This window comes from Erythrolamprus reginae, chromosome 1, assembly GCF_031021105.1.
Source record: "Erythrolamprus reginae isolate rEryReg1 chromosome 1, rEryReg1.hap1, whole genome shotgun sequence".
Taxonomy (NCBI): domain Eukaryota; kingdom Metazoa; phylum Chordata; class Lepidosauria; order Squamata; family Dipsadidae; genus Erythrolamprus; species Erythrolamprus reginae.
The window spans coordinates 280,293,831-280,320,230 of record NC_091950.1 but is presented as its reverse complement, the minus strand read 5'-3'; the positions used below and the strand labels follow the sequence as shown (position 1 = coordinate 280,320,230).

At 39.5% G+C, this 26,400-nt stretch overlaps 1 protein-coding gene across 3 annotated transcripts in view; it reads left to right on the top strand.

The window, feature by feature from the left end:
• Positions 1 to 1,724: 1,724 nt before the first annotated feature.
• FILIP1 (filamin A interacting protein 1) overlaps positions 1,725 to 26,400 on the top strand; it is a 114,161-nt gene continuing 89,485 nt past the window's right edge. The window contains exon 1 of one of the 3 annotated variants that reach the window (XM_070733077.1): positions 1,725 to 2,006. The gene's annotated coding sequence lies outside the window, so the exon portion shown is untranslated. The remainder of the gene's footprint in view (positions 2,007 to 26,400) is intronic. The other 2 variants (XM_070733076.1, XM_070733073.1) reach the window with 2 other exon arrangements.

Here is a 26,400-nt window from a genome sequence, read left to right as displayed (position 1 = left end):
ATATTTAACAAAGAAAATTGAAGTCAGATGATGTTACCCATAGGGGAAATGGAGAACCAATGGTTGTTAGAGGTGAATGCAACCTTCAAGCTCTTTTTTTTAATTAAAAAGTTTTTATTTTTTTTTCCCAACAAACAATACATCAACAATTACAGTGTGTCATCCAGGTACAACATTTTAAATCAACTTCTTTTCTTTTACTACTATTTTCTTAACAACTCTACTTTTACAATTCAATCAAACTTATCCTCTATCAAAATCTTCCCCTTTTATTTTATTTAACTCCATATCTTTTTTCATTTATATTAATTTTCTATCCAATGATAAAAGCACTCCCATACAACATAATATTCTGATTCTTCATTCCCTTTGATTGCCATTGTTAATCTATTCATTTCTGCACATTCCAGTATTTTCTTAATTATCTCTCCTTTTGTAGGGATTTTACCCGCTTTCCAATTTTGTGCAAATACAATTCTCACTGCAGTTATTACATGAATGATCAAGTATACAATTTCTTTATTATATTTCTCTGATAAAATACCCAACAGGAACAGTTCTGGTTTTAGATCAATATGTTCATGTGTCATCTTTTATAACCACTTTTGAATTTGTGCCCAATAATTTATTGTTTCTGCACATGTCTACCATATATGATTATACAATCTGGTGGCATTTCCAACATTTAATTGATTATCTTTAAACATTTTTGCCAATCTTTCCGGGGACATAAGCCATCTATGGAACATTTTTTAGATTCTCCTTATATACTTTTGCCATTATTAATTTATAATTTCTTTCCCATAATTGCTGCCATTTATCTATCATATCTGAACCTTTTTGCCCATGCTATCATTGTTTCTTTCACTCGCTCTTCTTCTAATTTAATACTAAGTAAATAACTATACCTTCAAGCTCCTTTTTACGGGAATTTTAGATCCCCTCTTTACCATATCTTTGAGTGTGAGTGCTGAAAATTGGTATCCAAGTTTCCTCTAATTTTAGAGAAGTAGTACAGGGAAAATACAATGTAAGCCCTAACATATTTACCTTCATGCTAATTCACAAGATTTTATTTATTATTTATTTATTTATTGGATTTCTATGCCGCCCCTCTCCGGGACTTGGGGAGGCTCACAACATATAAAATATACATTACACAATATCTTAAATCCAATTAACTAATTAAAAATCTAAAAAAAACCCCAAAAGATCCCAGGAACATTCCAGATCGAACATCTGCATTATATTTTTTCCTACAAAACTCTAGATTTTCCAGCCTGAAAAGTTGTGCCTACAAATAAGACCCTGCTTTATGTCTCATTCTCTCCTTAGCTCCATAGTAGCTCTCCATCTATGCTGATTGTTTATAGTCACAGGAAATTTTTGCTTAGAGAGGGCGAAAAACACTTCCTTTGCCTATACTGAGGTGAGCCACTGAGCAACACAGCTCCTTATCCACTGATAGCTCGGCAGCTGAAGAGCTGGGCAGAGCCTGCTCCAAACTTCTCAGCTGTTGACAGGCTTGACTTGCTGAGAACACTGGATAAATATAGCACCAGCGAGCTCAGCTCCACAAAGTCATTGCTCTCAGCAGCCTGCAAGGAGCCCAGGAGAGGGGAAATGCAATCTCAGAACTTCACTGCCAAAGCTTAGCTCCCACAGAGCAACAGTTGTGGGTGGGGGCAAACCAACCAGGAGAAAAAGTCTTTCTAACAAAAGCCTGGGTGAAACCTAAAGAGAGCATTTGTAGCTCCTCTTTCTTCTGACCGGTATCTCTCAGAACAGGAACTACGTTCCTCTTCGGCTCTCTGTTTCTCTGTTTCCTGCATGACTTCAGTCCCTGGTAGATCTAGAAAGAGAAGAAAGATTAAAATTTGCCCAGTACTCTTCTGGGCCTGGATATTTTTTTCAATCTTGGTCATGTAAGCTACGTTTCTGAGGTCTTCCAGGAACACACATCCTTCTAAAGGACTGGTGACTAAGTGCTCGTTTTCAGCTGGCAGGTAAGACTCAACTAATACCCCCCCCCAAAAAAAAAATTGATTAATTTGTTTGTTTTCTTCCTTAAAAATTGCTCCCTGGTTCTTTTTACACCCCTGTCCCGACCCCAAGCTGTTGGCCTTCTGTTCTTAAGTGTTCTGTCTAGTTTGAAAAGTTGAGAAAAGAGAGAGGGGTGGGTAGAGAGAGAGGACAAGCTTTCTTTTGCTTTTAGCAATAAAGAGAAATCATCACCTTCAAAGCTCTCTGCTGAACTTGCTGGGCTAAGGGCAACAGTCTAAAAACAGAACTGAAGACATAATGACAGGAGATAGGAGACGAAAACAACAAGATGAGAATGAGTGATGCCTGACTGTGGCAAACTGCATGCTGTCAGAAGAGATCTCAATGTTCTTCCCTCTACAAAACTCACAGGGTTCACTCTCCCCCCCCCCCTTTTAAATTTTCTTTTTAAAAACATCTGTATAGTTACAAATCGGTACGGTAAATAAGGAAAAAAATAGAGATGCAGTAGTCCTCTGAATTAATCCTGTGCCTTGTTTCCTATTTCTTTTCTTTCGTTTTTGGTTTGTACTTCTGTAGAATTAACTACATTTTACTTTGCCTCACTAGATTTTTTTTTTTTTTAAAAAATCTCTATCATATTAAATTACCCTCTAAATGTTTATCATACACACTACTCCAAGAGCCTGTTCCTGTGGCAGTCATATACAAGATTATTCTGAGATAAAGCAATGACGACCAATAATTGCAAAACGTAAATATATCTTTATAAACAAATGACAGTTCAACCTTCCCTGACTTTCCCCCCTTCCCCTTGCTAGTTCTCCCATCTTATTTGTGAGTGTTCTTGGAAATATTCCTATCAAAAGGCATTTGTCTGCAAGCAATTTCTACACACAGTGGATAATTTGCTATAAAATCCAGTAGAAGCGTGATGGATAGGAAACCTTGTTTGCTTTTTATAAAATGACTTGGAAACATTAGTATGGCAGGGCAAGCAAATACTATCTCAAATGAAATAATAAAGTAAGTAGTAATTAGACTTTTAGTTCAGACTTGGATCAAAAAGTAGTTATGGCAACAAATGCATAAATAAAAGCAACAGCAATGCATAATTTATTGGAGAAAAAAGGCTTGCAAAGAGGCATATTAAATCTGATGATAAAAAGTATTCAAGTGGAATGCCAGCATGATATATTAGTGTTTCAAGAATGCAATCACTATGTCTTCTTTCATATTTCTAGTTCTAATCAGTGCCAAAATGAGGAAGATTTAAAGAAATAGGCCTATAAAGCTGGAATCTAGAGTGACTAGCAGCACACTTCTATAATTTCTATTCAAAAATAAACTCCAACCTTATTCTATCTGATTACTTTGAAGTAAGGTCAATGGAACACAAAGGAACCAGCCTCTGGGTAGATTGGCAAAAAGCATTTGACAAGTACAAACTCTGATTATGCCATCAAGCTGCTATCAAACTGCTTTCTTTGACATATAGCAACTAATTACTGACATAACTACTGCCACAGTAATGGAAAAGATTATATTGTATCTCAAGAATGATATAAAGAAAAATAAGTTACCTATGTTCTAGAAGCTTATGAATTGCCTATTTAGAATCAGTACCATCACCCAAGGATCTTGGATTTCTGGTATCTTCAATCCATTTTGGAGAATACTGTATATCATTTTGCAATCTGTCCCTGTTCCAAAGAAAAGTCAATCTCTGGTTTCAAAGCAAAGACAAAACTCAGTGGAGTTAGTAATGAAATATATGAACATATTATTTGCAGTCGCCAGTACATCAGAAACAAACCACCACAATATCATTTTCTTCTTCCTATAAGAATTAAAGAGTTCATAATGTCCAATGGAAAGAAAGCCAGGATGCAACAAAAAGAAAATTAAATAGAAAACAGAGAGGAATTAATTTAATTGTTCCATGCTATTTTTAATGTTGAATGCTGCCCAGAGTTGTTATGGAGTCAAGCGGCTTTACATAAATTAAGATGGTAATGATAGATGATGGATGATTGGATGGATGGACGGATGGATGAACTGACTTCCTTTTTTTAATAGTTTGAGGCATTAAAATAAAACAATTCCATTATTTTACTAGAAGCCCAGAGAGGGAAAACAATTTTGTGGAGTCAATTCATTCGGAGGGGTGTGTGTGTGTATTATTTCTTATTTTACCACTATTGGCTTAATATTTACTGACATTGTAAATGAGTTTTTAATTTATTTATTTTATTTATTTATTAATTAGATTTGTGTGCCGCCTTTCTCCGAGGACTTGGGGCGGCTAACAGCATATACTATAAAAATACAGTACAATGGCAAATCTAAATAAATTTAAAATTACAATCTAAAAATGCAATATTTAAAAATAATCATACCAGTTCAATCATACAACATATATCTCATTTCGTTGGCCAGTGGGCTGAGACCTAATTGCACCAAGCCTGGTGACATATTAATATTAATTAATTAATTAATATTTTTCTAGTTACCAGTTTGGATACATTTTTCCAACTAGGCACCTTATGAATTTTTCCGAACAGGTCATTTGTAATGTATAATAAACAAATATTATAGTTTTGTGATCATGTACTTACTTAAGAGTTATGCTAAAATACAATATATAAACATGAGATAATCAGCTCTATCAGAACCAGCCCATAATATTTTGGCGCTTAAAGCAGGAAACTCAAATGATGGTCATATATCTGTTTCAACAGTGGGTTGCTACCTGTATGGTACAGTTCTATGAACTGGTAGCGGCAGTCGCAGGAGGCTCTCCCCACCCTCCCTGCACGCACAGAAGTGTCTAGCATGCGTGTGAACGTGCCTACAAACCAGTAGTGATGGGATTTAGAAACCATCACTGATCTATTCCCTTGGCCCACAGCAATTAAATAACTGGATTCTGCCTTCTTCCATAATCTATCAAATCGTACTTGGAAACAAAAATATAAATTTAAAGATACAAGCAACATGGTTATAGTAATAAGTGGGAAGAGATAGATACTAATAGGGAAGAGAATAATAATAATAATAATAATACAATCTTGTAAATTATTTGACAGTATGGTGAGCATTCGGGATAAAAACTATTCTTGTATCTACCGGTAGTTGCTGTGGTGTGCATTGCCTAAACTATTTGCATCAATATTGTGCATGCCATCATATATCCACACTGTCTCTAGCACCCTACATTGTAGGTATTTTTCAGATATAGGGGGGATTTTCAAATGACATATATTTTTCAAACATTTCCATCACAAATATTTTTCTCAAATATTTTTCTACAGAAAAATAGAAGGTATAACATTACAGAATACACTGCTGAGGAAAGAATTCAACTCTGAATTATCCTTTACAGTCTCTTTTGGGATTGTTCCATGCCCAATAAAATGTCTTCTGTGATGATTCTTTGGCTCTTGAATGGCTGGTAAAATAATTTTGCCATGACTTTCTTCTATTAACTTCTGCACATTTTTCAAATCCTACATCTGATTAGTAAGATTGTAGGCATAATTGCTTTCTATTATTTCAGGTACATCAAGGTCAACATTTGTACATCAAGGTCAACATTTTGGACTTTCCAGCTTATAATATTTATAATATATATTTCAAACAATGTCATGTTGCCACCCAAACCAGATGTTTGCTTCTGGTGATTTCATTTCCCATGGCCCTTACTTCCTGTCAAAGCATTATCCTCAATAATAGCAATTATTACATAATTTATCTTCTCAGGCTTGGTAGGCTTTACTGAACCCATTTAACTTTCCCATCATGTTGTTGCAGAAAAAGCCATTTGTGTTTTGAAATACTTAAAAAAAAAATTAGCAGCCTCATAGGAGTTGATGAAGCAACAATGAACAAAAACGGTTGAAGATTTAGTTTTCTGGTTAGCCTGCTACATTCTTCTGTTCTTTCTTTTTACCCATTATTATAGACTACAATCACCATATTTTTCAGATTTTTAAGCATCTTGTTCATCAGACTATACCTGTAGTATTATTCTACAAACAGTTATCTGTCACTACTGGAATAGTTACCCAGTGGTAAGGTGGGCAGTCAATACATTTGATAAATAAATAAACATTTTCGTTAGAACTTTTGTATTTCAATAAACCATGGCTCAATTGAGTTAATGAATTGTATGGCTATAACCACTGCCTCTTCTCCTGAAAGGAATAGTTTATTCTACTGTATAAATGGAATCACAGAAGGTGATGGTTGCACTTTTATTCTTTGGAAAGCGTTTCTTATTATTGGCTGCGCCCTGTAGCTATGAAGGTGAGATTTTATTTATTTTTGAGAATTTACATACTAGCGTATGCCCCTCCCCTTCTGACCATTGAAAGTTATGTGTGGGTATGATTGAAATATTGAGTGTTGATTGTGTATTACTGCTTGTTTTTAAGATAATGGGTTTTACCCATAGTTTTAATTATTAGATTTGTATTTATATTGTGTTATTTATTATTTATTTATTACTTAGATTTGTAAATTCTCAAAATAATAATAATAATAATAATAATAATAATAATAATAATAATAATAATAATAATATTTTGAGAATTTACATGGCTGCCTCTCTCACCTAGAGGTCCAGGATGTCTCACTAATTAAAGAAAAGAATAAAAGTAGGACACCCTTTCCACTAGGCTCCAGACTGACCAAATTCATACCCTCCTGACTTATCCCCAGTGCTTGGGGAAGAACCAGACAGGTCATCATAGAACACCATTTGTCTGAAATGGTGGACTAGATGACCTACAAGGTCCCTTCCAACACAAACAAACAAACTCCCAGAAGGTAGGAGCCTCTCAAATCTCAGATGAGAGGTTATTCCAAAGGCAATAAGTGAGAGCATGCTTCTGAGGTCTAACAAATTTATGGAAAGGGTTGTATAGCATCTCCATCAAAGGTAATCACTTCGGAAACTTCAGATCGTGCAGAATGCGGCCGCGAGAGCCATCATGGGGCTCCCTAGATTTGCCCACATTTCTGCAACACTCCGTGGCCTGCATTGGCTGCCGATCGGTTTCCGGTCACAATTCAAAGTGTTGGTAATGACCTACATGGCTTTGGGCCAGAATACATCCGGAACCGCCTTCTGCTGCATGAATCCCAGCGGCTGATAAGGTCCCACAGAGTTGGCCTTCTCTGGGTCCTGTCGACCAAACAATGTCGTTTGGGGGCCCCAGGGGAAAAGCCTTCTCTGTGGCGGCCCCGGACCTCTGGAATCAACTCCCCCCAGAGATTAGAACGGCCCCCACCCTCCTTGTCTTTTGCAAATCTCTCAAGACCCACCTTTATTGCCAGGCATGGGGGAGTTAAGATATTCCTTTCCCCTAGGCCATTACAAGTTATGCATGGTATGTTTGTGTGTATGTTTGGTTTTTATAATAAGGGTTTTTAGTTGTTTTATTAATTGGATTGTACATGCTGTTTTTATCGTTGTTGTTAGCCGCCCCGAGTCTGCGGAGAGGGGCGGCATACAAATCCAATAAATAATAATAATAATAATAATAATAATAATAATAATAATAATAAAATAGCAATAGCACTTTGACTTATATAACACTTCACAGTGTTTTGCAGCCCTCTCTAAGCGGTTTACAGAATCAGCATATTGCCCCCATCAATTTTACCTCAGAAGGATGGGAGGCTGAGTCAACCTTGAGCCTGGTGTGATTTGAACTGCAACATGCAAACAGTCAGCAGTCAACAGAAGTAGCCTGCAGTAGTGCACTCTAACCACTACACCACTGTCTGTCCTGGCCTTTTTCTATGTAAGCCTTAAAAAGTGATAACCAGCACCTTGAATAGTACCTCAGAGGTAGTGTGGCTCATGCAACACTGGTGTAACTCAGGGGAATGGTTGAAATTACATTGGTTGAAATTAATGGTTGAAGTAATCTGCACTGCAGTTACCAAAACATCTATTATCTAGTATTATCAGTATCTATTATCTCCCGACAAAAAAGCCTAAAGATAAAACCCTGGAGGCTTTGAGAATTTGAGGCATCCATGAAAATCGAAGGATCTACTCAGTTTTTTTTTCCTGTCAACTTGTCATTCTCTTTTTTTCCTTTTTTAAAAAGTGAAAAAAAAATTAGATTGGATGGACTTGCAAATGAAGAATTCCTTCAAATATCACTTCTAGAATCCCTGCTAAATAGATTAATCAGAATATTTCTCTATAATAATAATAATAATAATAATAATAATAATAATAATAATAATAATACCATCATAGCATTTATTCCACATTTCTTCTGAAAATAAAGGCCAACATTATTTACATCTCTTTGAAAACTTCAGGATATACGTATATACCTCGAACATTGTTAGAATTTCTATTGTTCCCCTGATCCTTGAGAAACTCTAAACAGCTGTAGCAACTTGCTTGCAAGGTGTCTATAGCGTGTTCTTTTTCCATTTGTCACTCAGTATTTTGCAATATATGCTAGAAGTTAAAGAACTTCCTTTAATATGAGGATTGCAACAGGTTTCCCACATTGCTTTCTGTAGATTCCCAATCCTATACTCAAATGGCTATGTGGTCTCCTCGCATTGCTCAAAGACCCTCTTCACTTTGTATCTGCCAATTGTTTGATTTTGCTAGAATTTGCCCTTTACTTTCAAAGCTTATCCCACAGCAAAAAATATTTCCCAGCAAGTTCTGAATTCTATATAAAACTTTTATGAATACTGTTCTGTCTGGGTGCCCCCAGACTTCAACACCAACTGGAAAAAGCAGCCAGACACGCTGGTAAAAGCAAAAGCACTTTATAGTTTGAAAAATAAACATAGAGAAAAACCTGTTCTTCCCAACAGGCAGGCTATGAGGCTTCACAGCAAAGTCCTGATGGCCAGACAATACAGCAGACTTCTTGCTGGCACACACACCACTGTAGAGAATAAGCCCCCACGCCTTTTCCCCCAAGGTTTCAGCCTTCAAGGCCACAAGTCAGAATCAGAAACGCCAAAGATCACAGCCAGGTCCCAGGACTCCCAAAGATACTACTCCACAAGACAGGAAGGGTGGGTCTGCCTTTTCAGCCTTTCTGGGGAGAACCACACCCAAACCCAGCTGTTACCTATTTAGGACTGGAAATACCTGGCTAATTGTCCCCTTCGTTGTTCTGCTCTTCTCTGCCTGTGATCGATGATGGCTTGAGCATTTTCATCTAAGGACTCCAGGCTGCTTGCTGGGGAGAGCTCCACCCCGGGGGACTCTGGCTGTTCTCCCTCTCCCTCGGCCTGATATTCCTCCTCCCCTTCTGCCTGGGCCTCCTCCTCCTCCTCCTGTTCCTCATCCTCCCCCTCTGAGCAGGGGGCCGGCAGAGGTTCAGCCGTTCCCTGAGGAGCCTCAGATGGAATCACAACAAATACCAACCCTACTTCCTATCAGGGAGAACTTGCAGTGGCTAACAGAGACATGTTTAATACTTTGAAAAGAAGACAAATTAGAATGTAATAGATAAAACCATTCAACTTACATGCAACATGAATAATGAAAATATTACTGGAAATAATAATAATAATAATTTATTGGATTTGTATGCCGCCCCTCTCCGTAGACTCGGGGCGGCTAACAACAATGATAAAAACAACACGTGACAATCCAATAATATAACAACTAAAAACCCTTATTTATAAAACCAAACATACTCACAAACATACCATTTTATTATTTATTTATTTATTTATTTATTATTTAGATTTGTATGCCGCCCCTCTCCGCAGACTCGGGGCGGCTCACAACAAAGTGAAAACAATTTACAACAAACCTAAATTACTATTTAAAAATGCATAACTTGTAATGGCCTAGGGGGAAGGAATATCTCAATTTCCCCATGCCTGACGACAGAGGTGGGTTTTAAGAAGCTTACAAAAGGCGAGGAGGGTGGGGACAATTCTGATCTCTGGGGGGAGCTGGTTCCAGAGGGTCGGGGCCGCCACAGAGAAGGTTCTTCCCCTGGGTCCCACCAAACGACATTGTTTAGTCGACGGGACCCGGAGAAGGCCAACTCTGTGGGACCTAATCGGTCGCTGGGATTCGTGCGGCAGAAGGCGGTCCCAGAGATATTTTGGTCTGATGCCATGAAGGGCTTTATAGGTCATAACCAACACTTTGAATTGTGACTAGAAACTGATTGGCAACCAATGCAGACTGCGGAGTGTTGGTATAACATGGGCATTCCTAGGGAAGCCCATGATAGCCCTCGCATGCCTGGCGGTATAAATGAGTCTTGAGTAGTTTATGAAAGACAGGGAGGGTGGGGGCAATTCTAATCACCGGGGGGAGTTGGTTCCAGAGGGCCGGGGCCACCACAGAGAAGGCTCTACCCCTGGGGCCCGCCAAATGACATTGTTTAGTCGACGGGACCCGGAGAAGGCCAACTCTGTGGGACCTTATCGGTAGCTGGGATTCGTGCGGTAGCAGGTGGTTCCAGAGGTAATCTGGTCCAATGCCATGTAGGGCTTTAAAGGTCATGACCAACACTTTGAATTGTGACCGGAAACTGATCGGCAGCCAATGCAAGCCACGGAGTGTTGAAGAAACATGGGTGAATCTTGGAAGCCCCACGATGGCTCTCGCGGCTGCGTTCTGCACGATCTGAAGTTTCCAAACACTTTTCAAATGCAGATTTGATGGAGTTTTGCATATAGACAGAGCTAAGTGTCAGGCTATCTTTGTGGATTTCTTTGATGGAAACTTATTCAAAACTGTAAATCTAATAATGCTCAATGATTTTAGCATTGGACAGGACTGGATTGAAGGAAATATGAAGAATGTCTGAGCAGTTCCAATATGCAATATTTATTTGTTTATTTAAATTATATTCCACATTTTCAGCCATAAATGTTCGCAATGAGTTACGGTAATTAAAAATACAAATTATAAAACATAAGAATAAAAGTAAAAAAAACTTCAAATGGGCATTTTCAAAATCCTAATAATTAAACCAGCAAATAAAAATGCAGTGAAAGAGATGAGGCTATTTGCTTCAGTAATAGGAAAGTGGAGACCAACCAAATCTCCTGAAGCCCCATAAGAGGCCCTTGTCTATGCATGAGCGTGTGTATAGGTGTGTGTTGATGAGTGTTTTATGTAACAAATTTCTAGAAGTTGGGAAGGTCTTCAAAAAACTTATGTTACTGGTTTAAGTTAGTGACCAATTGCTGAATGGCAAAAGTGATCCCTAAGTTCTTGTTCACTTATGGCTGTAAAGGCCAATGTTCAGCATATTAAATTGTGCTCGTTACTATAGAGCTTTCATTATCTTACACCAATTGCCAGCCTGCCTGCTGCATTTTAAACCAAATGCAGTTTCCATACCATATAAAGAATCAAGCAGTAGTCAGGATGGGACGCAACCAAGGCTGAGATAACTGTTGCTAAGCCTGATTGACTGGGGAGGTTTGGCTGCAATATTTTCCACTGATGCTAACTGTTGTTTTAATCTGCTTAGGAAAAAATGGAAAGGTGTTTTTGTTTTGTTTTTAGAAACCAAATTGTTTGTCTCTCTCCTTTATTCCATCTGATACAGATTTAAACCTTCGGAAGATAAACATGTGAGCTAATAGAGCAGGAAATACAAGCCAAAAGTAAACTATCTGTGTGCTATGATTTCTAAAAATATACAGTATTAATATTTATAGCCATTGACTAACTTTCAAAACTATCTGAGCATTACCCCCTCCGACTGGCTGATTTAATACATTATGCAAGCTTTGGTTTACATCATTGTAGTATGAAATATAATTAGTAAGGTTTAACAAACCTAAGGATAACAGCTTAGTTATTGTATGAACCACGCCAATAATTGCATTCAATTAGTGTTGCCGGTTTGAAACAGAATACAGCCCTATCTGCTGCCAGTGGTGGGATTCATTTTTTTTAAATACTGGTTTTGTGGACGTGGTGTGCCTTGGTGAGCGTGGCAGGGGAAGGATATTGCAAGATCCCCATTTCCTCCTGATCATCTCGGACTCAGGAGGCAGAGGATAGATGTATTTACCGGTTATCTGTACTACTAAAAATTTCCGATACCAGTTCTCCAGAACTGGTCAGAACCTGCTGAAATCCACCTCTGCTGCTGCAGTAGACCTACATCTACAACATGGAATGCTGTTCCACCAGCGGAAATGGAGCTGCGTGCACAGCTCCATCATCACCACCAGCTGGGCATGCAAGATTCGGCTTCTGCTCATGTGCAGCAGCCGAATCTCACTGGCCCAGCACCACTCTCTTTGGACGAATTGGCTGCTGCTCAGAAGGTGAGCGGAGCAGACAGAGAGCCCCTCTGCCAAGCGAGATCCTCCCTCCTCCTTGCCCAGTTCTGCACAGGTAAGACTTCAGTCCGGAACAGAACAAGGGAGGGGGCGGGCAGAAGTGGTCCTACTTGTGGAGGGAGGATGGAGGATGTTGCTTGGCGGGAGGGGCAGTCTGTCTGTTCACCTCACCCTCCGCTGCTGCAGCCGATTCATCTGCATCCGGGCCCAGCGGCACACTGCTGTCCATGGAGCCTGGACAAATCGGCTGCAGTAGCAGGGGGCGAGGGGAACAGACAGACCGTCCTTCTACCGAGCAACATCCTTCATCCTCCCTGCACAAGTAAGACCATCTCTGCCTGCCCCCTCCCTTGTTCCATTCCGGACCATGATGTCTTACCTGTGCAGAAGTGGGCATGGAGGAGGGGGGAACTTGCTCAGCAGAGGGGCCCTCTGTCTGCTCCCCTCATCCTCTGAGCAGCAGCCGATTCATCTGGCACATGTGCTCCCCCCCGGAACGTTTCAGTAGGGCCGCGAATGGCTGCCCTTTACTGCCTACATCAATGATACAATACAGCTTTTCAAAGAATAAGCATTCTTGCTTGCTGATAGTCAGCCACAGCTATAGTCAGCCTTCCATCCTTCCGTGGTGGGTAAAATGAGGATCCGGATTGTGGGGGCAATATGCTGGCTCCGTTAAAAAGTGCTATTGCTAACATGTTGCAAGCCGCCCTGAGTTTAATGAGAAGGGCAGCATAAAAATCGAATAAATAAATAAATAAATAAATAAACAAACAAACAAATATCTTTCATTAATTAGATACATTTCTTGATTTGAAGAAAGCTCCCACTGCAGCAAAAAGTGTTTCATACCCAGTTTGCTGTCAGAAATTATCTAAGAATATTTCTTGAATTGGACTTAAGGGAAGTTTTGTTCTCACAGGGCAAGCATATCTTCCGGCTCTGTTACCGTCATCCTATTTTGTTGTAACTCTTTCTTTAGGGTTACAGAAATGTTCCTGTTCCTGATTTTGAAATCTTAGCATGTATGCAATTCCAGGACACATATTTCAAACCATTGTATCTATTTTCCTGTAGAAATCATTCTGTAGAAGCGAGTTCAAAGAAGCTAATTAGTATTTTAATCGTATGTTTGTGTGTATGTTTGTTTAGTTAATGGGGTTTTTTAAATATTTTAAATTATATTTAGATTTGTCATGAATTGTTGTATCTTGCTGTGAGCCGCCCCGAGTCTGCGGAGAGGGGCAGCATACAAATCTAAATAATAAATAAATAAATAAATAAATAAATAAATAAATAAATAAATAAATAAAATAAATAAATTATTATTTTTACTCTCTTACTGCCAAAGGTATGTGGATAGGAAGAACCACAACCTAGACCCGTGATGGTGAACCTATGGCACAGGCGCCACAGGTGGCATGCGAAGCCCTATCTGCTGGCACATGAGGCATTGGTCAGGTTCAGCTCCAACATGCACGTGTGTGCTGGCTAGCTGATTTTTGGCTCGCACAGAGGCTCTAGGAGGGCATTTTTGCCACAGGAAATGAATGACAACTTGAGGGAATACTTCCTTACAAGAAAACTTATTTCTGCCATTTTAGCCATGGCTAAAAGAAATAACCCAGCAAGAAATTAAGAAAACACCAGAATTAGAAACATAGAAACATAGAAACATAGAAGTCTGACGGCAGAAAAAGACCCCATGGTCCATCTAGTCTGCCCTTATACTATTTTCTGTATTTTATCTTAGGATGGATATATGTTTATCCCAGGCATGTTTAAATTCAGTTACTGTGGATTTAACTACCACGTCTGCTGGAAGTTTGTTCCAAGGATCTACTACTCTTTCAGTAAAATAATATTTTCTCATGTTGCTTTTGATCTTTCCCCCAACTAACCTCAGATTGTGTCCCCTTGTTCTTGTGTTCACTTTCCTATTAAAAACACTTCCTTCCTGGACCTTATTTAACCCTTTAAGATATTTAAATGTTTTGATCATGTCCCCCCTTTTCCTTCTGTCCTCCAGACTATACAGATTGAGTTCATTAAGTCTTTCCTGATACGTTTTATACTTAAGACCTTCCACCATTCTTGTAGCCCGTCTTTGGACCCGTTCAATTTTGTCAATATCTTTTTGTAGGTGAGGTCTCCAGAACTGAACACAGTATTCCAAATGTGGTCTCACCAGCATTCTATATAGCGGGATCATAATCTCCCTCTTCCTGCTTGTTATACCTCTAGCTATGCAGCCAAGCATCCTACTTGCTTTCCCTACTGCCTGACTGCACTGTTCACCCATTTTGAGACTGTCAGAAATCACTACGCCTAAATCCTTTTCTTTTGAAGTATTTGCTAACACAGAACTGCCAATACAATAGTCAGATTGAGGATTCCTTTTCCCCAAGTGCATTATTTTACATTTGGAAACATTAAACTGCAGTTTCCATTGCTTTGACCATTTATCTAGTAAAGCTAAATCATTTACCATATTGCCGACGCCTCCAGGAATATCAACCCTATTGCACACTTTAGAGTCATCGGCAAATAGGCAAACCTTCCCTACCAGACCTTCCCCTATGTCACTCACAAACATATTAAAAAGAATAGGACCCAGAACAGACCCTTGTGGCACACCGCTTGTAACCTGACTCTGCTCAGAATACTCGCCATTCACAACAACCCTCTGGTGTCTATGCTTCAGCCAGCTGCAAATCCATTGAACTATCCAGGGATTCACTAATTTATCTATCAGCTCTTTATGTGGCACCGTATCAAAGGCTTTGCTGAAGTCCAGGTAGGCAATATCCACGGCACAACCTTCATCCAACACCTTTGTGACATAGTCAAAGAAATCAATGAGATTAGTCTGACATGATTTGCCTTCAGTAAAGCCATGCTGATTTGGGTCCAATAATTTATTGTTTTTTAGGTGCTGATTTATCCTCTTTTTCAGTAGAGTCTCCATCATTTTAACGACAACTGATGTCAAGCTAACTGGCCTGTAGTTACCAGCTTCTTCTCTACTGCCCTTCTTGTGGATAGGCACAACACTTGCCATTCTCCAATCCTTAGGAACATCTCCTGTTAACAAGGATTGGTTAAACAAATCAGTCAGGGGGGTAGCAATGACAGATCTGAGTTCTTTAAGAACTCTGGGGTGGATGCCATCTGGACCCATTGCCTTATTTATCTTTAATCGTTCAAGTTCTTCTAAGACATCGGCTTCTAAGATCACTGGAGCTGAATCCGTACAGTTGGAGGCAATGCTATATCCCTCTATAGTATTATTTTGTAAGGTGTCTTTTGAGAAAACTGAACAGAAGTAACTATTGAAATGGTCAGCGATCTCCTTATTCCCATTAATGCATGTATTTTTCCCGGTACTAAGCTTTGTGATGCCGCAGTTTTTCTTCTTCTTATCACTAATATATCTGAAGAAGGTTTTATCCCCCTTCTTTAGAGATTTGGCAATTTCTTCCTCTTTTGAGGCTTTAGCAGCATATATTATCTGTTTCGCCTCCTTCTGTCTCATTTTATACACCTCCCTATCAGCTATACTTCCAGACTCTTTATACCTCCTATAGGCAGCCTTTTTTTCATTGACTATAGTCCTTACATCATTGCTAAACCATAGCGGTTTCTTCTTCCTTTTACCTTTAGTTATTTGTCTTACATACAGTCCAGTGGCTTTTAAGATGGCCTTTTTAAATACAGTCCACTGGGTGCTCACTCCTGCCATTTTATCCCTCCCCTTTAATTCATTATCTAAATATTCCCCCATTGCATTAAAATTTGTTTTTCTGAAATCCAATACTTTGGTTGCATTATAGGATTGCTCACAATGAGTTTTTACATCAAACCACAAACATAGATGGTCACTGCAACCTAAATTTTCTCCCACCTTGACATCTGAAACCCAATTCCCATTCGTAAAAACTAAATCTAGAATATTCTCCCCTCTAGTTGGTGTCTTAACCAGCTGTGCCAGAGCTGCTCCTGTAAAGGCCTCTACTATATTCTTACTTTTGCATGTAAGGGCACTGGGGATATTCCAGTCAACATCAGGCATGTTGAAATCACCCATAACCACAATATCTCCCTTTACTGCCATTTGGGTAATTTCATCCACCATCTTGTTGTCATATTCCTCAGATTGCCCTGGAGGCCTATAGATCACCCCAATTCTAATGACAGAACCGTCTTTATTTTGCATGCAAATCCAGAGGGTCTCTAGATCTTGACATGTATTTGGAATTAGTGTTGTTTTTAGAGTTTCTTTAACATAAATGGCTACTCCACCTCCCCTTCTCTCTATTCTATCCTTCCTATACAGTGTATATCCTGGTATGGATATTTCCCATTCATTAGAATCCTTAAACCATGTCTCAGTTATGGCAACCAGGTCCAAATTATCTCTAGATATTATGGCCATTAATTCACAGAGCTTGTTGCTCAAGCTTCGAGCATTTGTGCACATTACACGAAGAACATTATTTTCATTATTAGTTTGCCCCTTATCATCAACAACTACATCTATTTTATTTGCAGCTCCCTTTTCATAAGCTTCCAAAAACTGCTTTATCCTCATTGGTCGGGGACAGAAATCACCCACATCAGTTACATCTCTGTCCCCTTTACCTAGTTTAAATGCCTGTCCAAAAAAGTTCTGAATTCCTCACCGAGTACCCGGGTACCTCTGTATGATGGATGCAAACCATCCCTCTTAAACAACTCCCTATTAGACCACCTTTTTATTAGGCATTTCAAATAAGAAATACAAAAAAGACATATATTATTTAATAACCCACATTTTAGTAGCAGCTAGGATAGCTTTTGCTCAAAAATGGAAAGACTTTGAGACCCCAAAAGAAATGGATATATTTAAGAAAGTCTTAGAATGTGCTGAGCTTGACATGATGACGAGAAGGTTGAAAAATCAAGAAGAATCAGAATTTTATGAGGTTTGGCAAAAGGTATATATCTGGTGGGATACAAAGAAACAGAGATAACCTTATTTTTACACTATTTAAAATATATTTGCACCTAGTAGTTATATTGTATTAGATAGTGATTATTAACAATATAAAGATAAACTCCTTCTTTCCTCTTCTGCCATTTCTCTCTCTTTTTGTTTCTTCATAGTTTATTTCAAGTTATAATTTTAAAATTTCTATATATTTTTAAATGTTTTAGATGTGTTTTTACTTATTATCTTACAATTGATATATCTAAGTATTTTATAAATAATGATAAAGTTAGTTTATTTTATTTTCTTTTTTACTTATTATAAATATAAAGATGACTTCTACTTTGAGAGGAGCGATTGTTGCTCCACTAAATGTTACATGTAATGTATGTTTTGTCTGTCTTTGCAATTTAATAAAAAATATTTTTTTTAAAAAACGTATTTCTGAATCAAGCACTTTGCTGAGCCGTGATGGCGCAGTGGTTAGAGTGCAGTACTGCAGGCTACTTCTACTGGCTGCCAGCTGGCTGCAATTTGGCAGTTCAAATCTCACCAGGCTCAAGGTTGGCTCAGCCTTCCATCCTTCCGAGGTCAGTAAAACAAGGACCCAAATTGTTTGGGACAATAGGCTGACTCTGTAAATCGCTTAGAGAGGGTTGTAAAGCACTATGAAATGGTATGTAAGTCTAAATGCTATTGCTATTGTAGATAGGTTTGAAATTTTGTGTGACTACTGTCTAATATATTCCCTGAAGCTAGATAGTATTTTGACCGTATCCTCTAATTCAGGCATGGTTTCATTGGCCATCCAAAGACCCTCGTAAGGAGGTCTTTTCTTCTGCTAATGTGATTGCTAGCCGAATTTTATTCTTCCTCTGTGCAGATATACGAGAGTGTCGTATATGTGTGTTTGTGGATTTTTATTTTTTTAAAAAAACATGCTTTCTGGCATGCCTATACACATTGGAGAGTGGTGGAGAGAAATTGACTAAACACAGAGCAGTGAGTGGTAGCATGCATGGTTTTCCTTAAATGGCTAATCTTGCAGTCTTATACAGTTGACTTAAAGAAGACAGAAATAAGTGGGTGTGAAAGAAAGGCATTTAGGAGCTGTGTAGGTTTCTTTTGAGATACTCAGATTTATTGGAGGATCATTTGGACCCAGACTTTGGATATAGAGGATCTATTTAATTTCTTTCGTGGTTTTAAAAGACTAAAGATTAAATAACGATACAAATATTCTACAAAATAGTTTAATGCGATTATAATTTAGATTTTAAAAAGCTGTTTCAGAATGCCTGTATGATTCTTCTTCCATTGTTCTGTTGGTTTCATTCGTCAGTTGCTTTCAAGCAATTGAAAATTGTTATGAAATGTTTATAAAAGAATTTAAAGTTCTGTCAGATGTTGGAACACATTTCTTCCAAAGACGCAACAGTGTAAAAGACACCAGTTCAACAAATATCAAAACAAGTCTCGCTTTATTTAGTGGCTAGGTTGGCTGGAAGGGGCCAGGAAGTGGTTGCTAAGGTCCTCCTTCTCTTTCTTAAGATGTAGTTGCACCCAGGGGTGGGCTGCTACCTGGACGGGGTGGTGGTGGAATGCAGTGGGGTAATGAAAATGGAGCTCCACCCCAGGGCACCCAATTTGCACTGAAAGATGTTGAAAGAAAATGCAGAGCATCCTGCATAAGCCACGCCCACAGTGTGGCAGTAAAAATTTTGGTAGCCCTTCACTGGTTGCATCCCAGCTACCACTTTATTTATTTATTTATTTGTTTGTTTATCTATCTATCTATCTATCTATCTATCTATCTATCTATCTATCTATCTATCTATTAATTAATTCATTTGTCCAATACATACCCTGTTTCCCCGATAGTAAGACACCCCCGATTGTAAGACGTATCGGGGGTTTCAGGGGGGTCGGCTAATATAAGCCGTACCCCGAAAGTAAGACATATGTCTTACTTTCGGGGAAACACGGGGGTATTGCCGGGGGGGAGCCCGATGACGTCGCTTCCAAGCTCCCTGCGCGCCCCTCACCTTTGCCTCGCCGCGGCGCCACCGCCTCTTCCCCGGCTTGGCAAAGCGAAGGACGGCGCTGGTCCGAAGCGAGCCGAGCGGGCGGCGGCTTGCAGCGAAGGCGCTCATCCCAGCAACCAAGTCCTGCCGAGGCTCGGCTGCAAGCAGCCAGCAAGGCCGACCAGCTCTGAGGCGAGCAGCCGGAGCTGCGCCCTCCTTCGCCCACCTCCTTTCCGGCAGGCAGGTGGGGCTGCCCAACTGCGCAGAGCGGCTCCTCCCCTCCAGACACACGCTTCCCCGACACGCGTCTCTGGCTTCACGCGTGCACGCCGCTTGGAGCCCTGAAGTTGAACTTGGAAAAGGGCTCACGAGGCTCCTGTCCCGCGGCTGCCCTTCTGGACTCTGGTGAGATGCCTTCGGGAACGCGACCCTTTCAATTTTTTTCCAATGTAAGACATACCCCGAAAGTAAGACGTAGTGGGGCTTTTGGGGGTAAAAAGAAAGTAAGACACTGTCTTACTTTCAGGGAAACACGGTAGGAAGAAAAATAGACATGTGATAATATAAAAGAGGGTGAAAGTGAACATAGAGGAGAGGATATATGAAAGGAAGAGAATATATAAGATAGGTGAAACAAAGGAAAGACAATTGGAAAGGGGACGAAAGGCACACCAGTGCACTTATGTACGCCCCTTACTGGCCTCTTAGGAACCTGGAGAGGTCAATCGTGGAGAGTCTAAGGGAGAAATGTTGGTGGATAGGGGTTGACACAATTGAGTCCGGCAATGAGTTCCACGCTTTGATAACTCGATTGTTGAAATCATATTTTTTACAGTCAAGTTTGGAGCGGTTCATATTAAGTTTGAATCTGTTGCATGCTCTTGTGTTGTTGCGGTTGAAGCTGAAGTAGTCATTGACCGGTAGGACGTTGCAGCATATGATCTTGTGGGCAATACTTAAATCGTGTTTTAGGCGTCGTAGTTCTAGGCTTTCTAGGCCCAGGATTGTTAATCTATTTTCGTAGGGTATTCTGTTTCGAGTGGAGGAGTAAAGGGCTCTTCTGGTGAAATATCTTTGGACATTTTCAAGGGTGTTGATGTCTGAGATGTGGTATGGGTTCCAGACAGATGAGCAGTAGTCTAGGATGGGTCTGGCAAAAGTTTTGTAGGCTCTTGTGAGTAGTGTGAGATTGCCTGAGCAGAAGCTGCATAGGATCAGGTTAACAACTCTAGAAGCTTTTTTGGCAATATTGTTCCTTCTCCTTGCGTGTAAAAGGCATGTTTCTAACCCTCATGATTTCAACAACCATGTTGAAGCTCTGCATGGAAACAGTACAAACGCTATACAATACACGTGATTTATTTGATGACATCTGCAAATTATTAAAGTACATGCAGGGTATATTGGCAGTCCAGCAATTGTCTCTGATTTGCCTGGCTTGATATTTAGCAGGGGAAGAGGGTGAAGCTTTGATCCAAGAGGAAGCATTACCCCACTTCCAAAATTGAAACTTCATTTACTGCATCCCACACTTGGTGCAGCCACCCACTCCGATCTGCTTCTCCCCATCCCTGCAACCGTCTCCATTTCTCTGTAACCTCTATTGCTATGTGTTCTGTTCCTTCTGCTCTGCTGCTTAATTAGAGAGCAGAGCCTTTTTCCTACAACTGCATCGCTTATAGCATTTTTGCTAGGAGAATGTTGTGAATGTTGCTTCGATGAGTATCACATGGGCAGGCCTTGACTGAAGAGGTTGGGGCTTTGTGTTTCCAGATCATTTCTGCATTAGCAATTTATACAACGCTGTTTGCATAGTTAGACTTACCTCAAAAATGATTTATGTAGGGCAGTGATGGCAAACCTTTTTGTTCTCCGCTGCTGAAAGAGCATGGGTGTGCATTATCGTACATGCGTGAGTGCCCACACCCATAATTCAATGCCTGGGGAGGGCGAAAACAGCTTCCCCCATCCCCTGGAGGCCCTGTTGAGGCCAGAAATGGCCTGTTTCCCAACTTCTGGTGGGCCCAGTAGGCTCGTGTTTCACCCTCCCCAGGCTCCAAAGGCTTCCCTGGAGTCAGGGGAGGGTAAAAACGCCCTCCCCCATACACCCCTGGAGGCTCTCTGGAAGCCAAAAACACCCTCCCAGAGCCTCTGTGGAAGCCAAAAATCAGCTGGCCAGCACACACATGCACATTGGAGCTGAGCTAGGGTAACAGCTCACGTACCAGCAGATATGGCTGGTGCCACCTGTGGTACCCGTGCCATAGGTTCGCCATCACTGATGTAGGGCTTTTCTGTCAAACATTTGGATTGGGGATTATAGCAAATACTAGATCTGTAAATCAAACTGGCCATTAATAAATAGATAGATAGATACTGTAGATCAGGGGTCCCCAAACTTTTTACACAGGGGGCCAGTTCACTGTCCCTCGGACTGTTGGAGGGCCGGACTATATAAAAAAAAACTATGAACAATTCCCTATGCACACTGCACATACCTTATTTTAAAGTAAAAACAAAATGGGAACATACTATTTAGAGGGGGGAAGAAGTCTGAAATTCATATATGTTTATGTTTTAATTTTCTTTTGTTAACATCTGATTGGCTATAAAAGGTTTTCTTGGCTTATAGAAAATGTATAAAGAAAGAAGGAAGCACTTTGGCATAATGGGTAATAAGTTAGAAATATAATTGGTGTTGTACTTTTTGAAGGAACATTAAGGAGGGAATCTAATTAAAAGAAAATGAATGTAGCTGGATGACAAAATTAGAAAAAAAAACTTTTTTGATTATTGATATTAGTTACTAATACTGCGTTTTACCCATTGAAAATTAGATGGTACTGTGTTGTTTGAATGTATGCTAAGAGAAAATTAAAAAAAAAATTACCCGCCCCCCCAAAACAGTCCTTCTTTCCTCTGTCCCTCCATTCATTTCTTCCTTCCTTCCTTCCTTCCCTCCTTCATTCCTCTCCACTTCTATTTCCCTCACCCTCTTTCCCCTTTCTTTCTTTCTCTCTCTCTTTTCCCTCTCTCTCACAAAACTTCTGTGCCCAGCCCTGAACTTGAGGGGGTGCGTCTCTCTCTCTGCTGAAAAAATGAGACTCCCCACAAGTAAACTTATGGGAAAGGTGGAGAGAGGGCGAGGTGACAGCTCTGGTGTAGGCACAAATCTATGCCGCTTTCACCCCAGGGTGCCGCTTCTGCACACAGGTGGCAAGGCCATCCAACTGCTGCCTCTTGTTTCCTGGGTGGGATTTGCTTCCTGTTTCTTCCCGGTGGTGGGAAGAATATCGGTAGGAGTGGGCAGGGCGTGGTCCCCAGACACAGCCAGAGAAGCTGGGCGGGGCTCAGAGCCCACGGGGGTTTCTCCCGGCCGACAGCAGATCAGCTGTTGGGCAGGAGAAATGGCGCCGGCTCTAGGAGTTTGTTTTTTGCCTGTGCAGCCATGCAACCACACAGGCTAGAGGGAACAGTGGCCAGGAGCACAGGATATGGACGCATCCTGTGCTCTTGTCATCACCCGTGGGCCGAATAAATGGCCTCAGCGGGCTACGTGTGGCCCCCAGGCCGTAGTTTGGGGACCGCTGCTGTAGATAGATAGATAGATAGATAGATAGATAGATAGATGGATGGATGGATGGATGGATGGATGGATGGATGGATGGATGGATGGATGGATGGATGGATGGATAGATAACCCTTTTCACTTATCAGCAAAAAGTATGTTATATTTTTGGTATACAGTATATATATATATATATATATATATATATGTGTGTGTGTGTGTGTGTGTGTGTGTGTGTGTGTGTGTATGTCACATGTTTAAGCTGAATTTGAAAATTAAGGGAGACTAGGATAGATCTATTTCGGCCTTATTTTGGCCTCATCAGCTAGCCATACATACTAACATACTAAATATATATATTTAGTATGTTAAATATAAAATTTATGTTCATATACATTTAATTTATTATTATATTAATTTATATATATATAATGTATGCGTGTGTGTATCTTGGAAAATGGTAATTGTGATTCACTTCTGTACTGTTACCAAGAATACTATGCATCATGGAGTTACTGGAATCAAGCTCATTTGACAGAGATATGACTTACAGCATTGTCCATCCAAATTGTAATGATCTAATGCTGATTTTATTACCAAGTTATCTCTTGCCAAAAGTTCTATGATGGGAAATGTCTATGGAGATTCTCAATCATCCAGGTCTTGGTTGTCCCAAAGGTGCTCTTCGGAAACAACTGGACTTTCTTTCAGTTTTTTCAGTTTCTTTCAGTTCCAAACTGAAAAAGCTTCTTGGATGAGAAGTGTTTATTTTCAGAAAGTCCAGTAGTCTTTTGGGACCACTGATGTGAAAATGGTTACAATCGGCCACTTTTGTATCATTTTGATATTTTCATCTGAAGCTCCTCTGCTCCTCACGGAAATATACTCCATATAGCACTAAGTGGTTATAAGGTACATGGCCATTCAACAGTATATTTCTGCTTTTCTACCTTCAACCTACTCATTTCTTTATCAGATTAAAAACTCATTGACTGGCTAAAGGGAAATAATATTTTAGAGCCCATAAAATGGGAATATTAATTATTTAATATCTATCTCTGAGAGGGCTGAATAAAAAGACACCTATAACATTTAAATCATTAGAAAGAAATATGCTTAAATAAATATACTTAAATATACTTAAATACTCTACATCCCCATCAAAAACTGTACTTTTGAATAATTTCCAGTTCTCAAGATTAAAGCCCAACCCTTCCCGCTGTGTTCTGGCAAGGCATGTAACAACTGGATAAGTGGCTAAAGGATTATTTGATTTTTCCATTCTGGAGTCAGTTGGATTGGAGACGGATGATTTTTTCCTCAATGGGTTTAGCCATGACATGCAAATGACTGATCCAGCAGTTAAACAGGGGCCTAAAAGAAGGATATCATGATCAGATTTGGATGGAGCCACAAAGAGAACACTTTTAAAGTCAGAAGCCATCATTTGCTTTTAATATGGGACTAAAAATCAGAAGGTTTTTGGTTAAATAGTTAATTTCAAACGATTCCCAATAAGGAAGTAGAAATAAATGATGTTGCTTACAAAGTTAGTATGTAAACAATTTGCAAAAGAATTCTGAATGCCAGCAATAAATCACTGAAAAGAATTAATTTATTATTTTTTATCTGGATATATGTCCTCAATGTCTATACAGTTTCTGTTGTTCTATCCAAAAGACAGATAAATAAATTCTACTTAACAGATAAATTAAAATCTGTGAAATTACATGTTTTAGGATTTATTTGGTCAAGAGGAATGTGGTATACAAGAAGAAGGGTGCCTTTTGTTGCTAAGAAAAATTCTTATAGAACTATGGAAAATATACATTCTAATAACTAATTTAACAGTTGCAACATTGGTGTAAAAACTCATTGTATGTGTAATGTTATGGCCTTGCTACCAAGGAGGTGATCTGCAGCAAATCAATTGCATTTGGTTATGTATCCATGTGTTAAATAGCATACATAAACAAACAAGATGTGATTGAAAACATTGTCAATATAAATGCCTGTTTGTGTGTTTCCTTGGCTCTCTTGTTATTATGTGTCTGTTTCTTTAATACCTTTAGACCAACTTGTAACAGTTTGAATTGGAGTAACTACAGACCAACACAAAGAAAGCACTGATGTGGACATTATGATGATATAATTTAGCAATCTGAGCATATAAGGAAATGAAGCAATATTTATTTATCAGAAGACTGGTGATTACTCTGATGACTAATAATAACACTTCTCTCCAATTCCTCATGAAATTTCTCTCTCCCTCTCTCTCCCTCTCCCTCATACATACCTACACACACATATAGAGAGAGGGGTATGTGTGAAACTTGAAAGTAGTTTAAGTTCTGATGGCAAATTAATTATTTGTTTTTATTTATTTATTTATATATATTTGTCAAGCGATTATAGGATGGTAAATTGTATAAATACATTAGAAAAGCATTGATAAAAAGTAATGATAGAAGACAATAGAACCGTAGGACAGGACGGCTCTCGCGGTGGTGGTGTAGACATTGCCATCTTGTTTTTTACTTCTGTGCATGTGCAGAAGCTTGATTTTTGGTACTGCGCATATGTGCACGGCCATGTGGCACAGAAGGAAGCAAACCCGCAGCAAAGTAAGTTAGAATCCACCATTGCTTCCTGGGCATCCTTAACAACATGAGGCTATTGAAGGTGAAGTCTAAGACTGAAAGATCTGAGTGAACATATTTGACAAATATCTTAAATATTATTCACTGGCAATCCTGTAAAAGTTCCTGTATTTTATCTCTCCCCAGAAAGGAACAAGTTGTACTAAACAGGGCTGCAAATGCAATAAGAGTACTTCATCATAATATGCTTTTAAATATGGGCTCTTCCTTAGGTCCACTCAGACTTATTCTTCATTCTTTCTCCAATAGCACTTTAAATATCTTTTCTGGTGCCTCCTATTATATTGCTCCTAAAAACCACCCCAAGATACATTCCAGGATCGGCACACAGAAAGCACATAGAGGCAATATGGTCCAAGGCCTTCATTATCCATCCTTTCCTGGCCACAATTGAGACCTTGGCCAAACTAAGTCACAAGATCCTCAGAGATAATCCTTCTGGAACTCCAACAGGGTTTTAACCAGGACAGTTGATGGAACAGGTCAATCAAATAATAGGCCCTGTCTTCTTACAGGACTGGGTGATATCATCAAGTTAAAAAGCAACTTGGGGAGTGACTTGACAACTACAATGGATGGATGTTAATGCCCTTTACTACCAGAGGACATCATAACCTCTTCAGACAAATAGTGCAATTAGTAGTACATTTCATAAGAACATAAGAAGAGCCATGCTGAATCAGGCCAAAGCCCATCGAGTCCAGCATTCTGTGTCACATAGTGGCCCACCAATTGTACATAGGGATCTCGAGTAGAAAGATCCGATACACTTGGCTATTGAAACGGATGTCCATGTGCCGCCTCTATGTTGGTTGAGGCAGGCAGGATTTCCTTGAGTACCATTTGTTGGGG